This window comes from Oncorhynchus kisutch, linkage group LG9, assembly GCF_002021735.2.
Source record: "Oncorhynchus kisutch isolate 150728-3 linkage group LG9, Okis_V2, whole genome shotgun sequence".
NCBI classification, from domain to species: Eukaryota; Metazoa; Chordata; class Actinopteri; order Salmoniformes; family Salmonidae; genus Oncorhynchus; species Oncorhynchus kisutch.
Window position 1 is genome coordinate 37949064 of NC_034182.2, and position 4288 is coordinate 37953351.

Consider the following 4288-nt stretch of genomic DNA (forward strand, 5'->3'; position numbering starts at 1 on the left):
TCATAGTAATGACTGGAACGGAATAAATTTAATGGAATCAAATACATCAAACACCTGGTATTCCATGTGTTTGATACCATTCCATTTACTCCATTTCATTCAATATTATCAGCCGATCTACATGGTTAGAGGGTCAGCTGTGTTGTTCCACTTGGCTAGCGGTAGCCCCATGTTGGTTTTCCCCTCAGTGCCGCCATTCCCCTCTTGTTTATGAATGTGTTTACTGGTGTTTGTTTCTTTCTTGACCTCCATTAACACTTGGCAACAGGCATCCAGGCTTTCATAACGTCTGTCAGAGCCACTGACTGACTTCAACCAGCCAACTAGCACACACTGTTGGCTTGACTCGGCCAAACGAAGCACAACAAGCTGTTTGAGTAAGGAGGCGAGAGAGGAAGGAAAATGTATAAGAGAAAAGACAGAGTTATGGTATCAAGCCGCCTGTAGATCGAGCCATATCTTAAAATAAAGGCCCTTTGCTGATTTCCTGGCAGGCCAGAGTGTTGTAACAGCAGACGGGCTAGTTTAATTAGCTCCGAGTTGGCAAACAACTAGCGTCCAGGAGATACATTCACAGTACAGTGTCTCAAACTCATTACAAAAGTCTCGTTGCTTGTTCGGTTTGGAAAGCTAGCAGAGTCCTAGAGAGTCCTTTTACTTTTCACTCTCTGGTTGATTGGGTGTAATGTCGACAGTTGGCCGCCGCTCCTTCGATGTGCCTAGATCTATTGCTGGAGCAACACGTCATCACTTCCTGTAGGATCCAACAAATTGTTCTGGTCGGTAACGAGTTATTTTTATGCACAGCAGGTCTAAGATCCTAAACCTCGGCACAAGATCTCGGTGTGCCTGAATGACCAGAGGAGATACTACGAGAAAGCATTACAATGCATCACCAGTGCTTCGGAGGGGTTGGGTTAAATGCGGAAGACACATTTCGGTTGAATGCATGAAGTTGCATGAAGCAAGCATGAAGCAACTGACTAGGTATCCAAAATAAAAGGAAACACCAACATGAATGGCGTTAATAGGATGCTGAGCCAGACATTTGATTGGTGTGCAGCTTCAACGCACCTTGGCATAGATTTCAGTGTCTGGAACTCTATCGGAAGGATTCGATGAATTCTTCCACATTTGCTTTGAGATCTGGTGGCTGTGATGGCCATGGCATTATGGTTTACATCATTTTCATGCCCATCAAACCATTCAGTGACCACTCGTGCCCTCTGGATGGGGGCATAGTCATCGTATTGGGGCATAGCCACGGTAGCCAAAATACTGGCCTTCCCAGCATTTTTCTACATGACCCTAACACTTCAGCTTCACTATACAAGTTACGTTGATTTGCCATCGGTGTCGCGTCAATGTGACATTCTACCTGCGCATTGTTTTGAGAGTGGAAGGGGACAGAGGGGAAGAGGGTCTTTGTTCTATTTTACCCTACTGTACTGCACCATATTCATCCATCATGCGTCAGTTCAATAGCATAGGTACAGTCTTTCACAAGTAGGCATACCAATTCAAATCTTGCTAGTGGTTGTACACATTTATTAATCTAATTACGCAAGTTGCTTTAGTGTACATTGTGAACATAGTCAATGCTAGCTAACTAGAGTTTATGTTAGCTAGTAGCATCTTGACTTCATAAATCTTAGTTAAATAACCAGTGGTGTATGGTTGAAACTGTATGTAACCAAAAGCAACTTTTTTTCTTATTATTTAATTTCAAAAGTTAGAATGAACGTGTGCATCAACATTAGAGTGTGCATCAACATTAGAGTGTGCATCAACATTAGAGTGTGCATCAACATTAGAGTGTGCATCAACATTAGAGTGTGCATCAACATTAGAGTGTGCATCAGCATTAAGTATGCATCAACATTAGAGTGTGCATCAACATTAGAGTGTGCATCAACATTAGAGTGTGCATCAACATTAGAGTGTGCAACAACATTAGAGTGTGCATCAACATTAGAGTGTGCATCAACATTAGAGTGTGCATCAACATTAAGTATGCATCAACATTAGAGTGTGCATCAACATTAGAGTGTGCATCAACATTAGAGTGTGCATCAACATTAGAGTGTGCATCAACATTAGAGTGTGCATCAGCATTAAGTATGCATCAACATTAGAGTGTGCATCAACATTAGAGTGTGCATCAACATTAGAGTGTGCATCAACATTAGAGTGTGCATCAACATTAGTGTGTGCATCAACATTAGAGTGTGCATCAACATTAGAGTGTGCATCAGCATTAAGTATGCATCAACATTAGAGTGTGCATCAACATTAAGTGTGCATCAACATTAGAGTGTGCATCAGCATTAGAGTGTGCATCAACATTAGAGTGTGCATCAACATTAAGTGTGCATCAACATTAGAGTGTGCATCAACATTAGAGTGTGCATCAACATTAGAGTGTGCATCAACATTAGAGTGCATCAACATTAGAGAGTGCATCAACATTAGAGTGTGCATCAACATTAGTGTGCATCAACATTAGAGTGTGCATCAACATTAGAGTGTGCATCAACATTAGAGTGTGCATCAACATTAGAGTGTGCATCAACATTAGAGTGTGCATCAACATTAGAGTGTGCATCAACATTAGAGTGTGCATCAACATTAGAGTGTGCATCAACATTAGAGTGTGCATCAACATTAGAGAGTGCATCAACATTAGAGTGTGCATCAACATTAGAGTGTGCATCAACATGTTGCGCTCGAATGTGTCCGAGCGCAACACGGACAGTATAACAGCTTTCATTGATTTCAAAAGAAGCATTCCCTCAATGGCTGATGGCTGATGGCTGATGGCAATGCCGGATGACCGATGGCTGTAGTATAGCAGGGTCGTAAGCATGATGGGATGTTAATTACTTAATTAACTCAGGAACCACACCTGGGTGGAAGCTCCTGCTTTCAATATACTTTGTATTCTTCATTTACTCAAGTGTTTCCATTATTTCGGCAGCTAACTGTACCACAATTAATATAAGTTGGGGACAGATTTAGATACCTTGAGGGACAGATGAGTGGTAGTCTTCCCTGGCAAGAAATCTACATTTCTGAGTGAGCCATATGAGCTTTCGAGGCATCCATCGCCATCCATCTCTATTCATCGGCGTCCCATAATGCACCAGCTAAAGCCTCCTCCTGGAGCCACCAGCGCTCTGTGGGAGTTGATTAATGGAGAGGATTTCCAGCTATCAAGCTGGGCTCAAACTGTTCAATTATGCATCCTGGAATCTCCTCAGATCATGTTTTAGAAGCCCGTATCTTTTTAAGTGTCTCCAGATTACAGCATTTTCATCTGTGTATTTCAGGGACCTCGGTGTGTAATGGCAAAGCAGGGAGAGATGAACATCAGAAGGCAGCTGAGGGTTTTATAAATTTGTGTACATGAGAAGATTTCTGTCAGTGTGAGTTAAAGTCAAGGGATCGGATGAAATCAGTCGATTTACTCTTTCATGAGGACAACGGCAGGGTTGTCATAATGATTTTGGCGCGAGCCGGATCGCATATTTAAAGTTAATCAAAATGCATGGCGGGGGCAAAAGCAGGCAGTCGGCTGATTCGCGCTGGAAACCGTACGCCAGCCATTCACAACCTGTCACAAGCAGCTGTTGTTGTCAAGCACAGCTGGTCTGAGACTGCCTTACGATTGTTTGGTTGCTCGGCAGACACTCTTGCACTGTGGTACCTTTCATATTTTACCCTCATAGTTATATGCAATTGGTTTTTCCAGCTGATTGTTTAGTGTAATGATTGAGACAACTTGAACTGTTTTATCCTTTGGACAAGGTTTTCCATACACAAGGGTAGCAATTCAATAACATTGTGATAACGCAGGTATAAAAGCAACTTAGTGTTTCACAGTGTAGATATTTTATATCTTGAATTTATTTCAACTATTTAACTGCAAAGTGCTTTAACTTTCCATGTTTCTGTACGGATTCATATAATTCCAAACTCCCACTACTCCCCCATGTTGGCTCAAAGAGTCCAAGGAGACCACTTAAGGGACCAGCAGCAAGCTAATCCATTCTACAATTTATTAGCGTTTCCGTCAAACTGACTTAGCCTGGCACCGTGGTGAAGAGCCTTCATGTGTAAAAGTGTGATGTCAAGGTCTACTGGGATGAAATACAGCTTAATGTCGTTCCATTTATTCCTTCATCAATAAAATGTTTTTAAAAAAAGAAGATTATTTGTGATATTGACGTACATTTCAACGCTAGGTGCTTAGAGGGATGGTGTCAACCTATTTTTAACACTGGGGAAA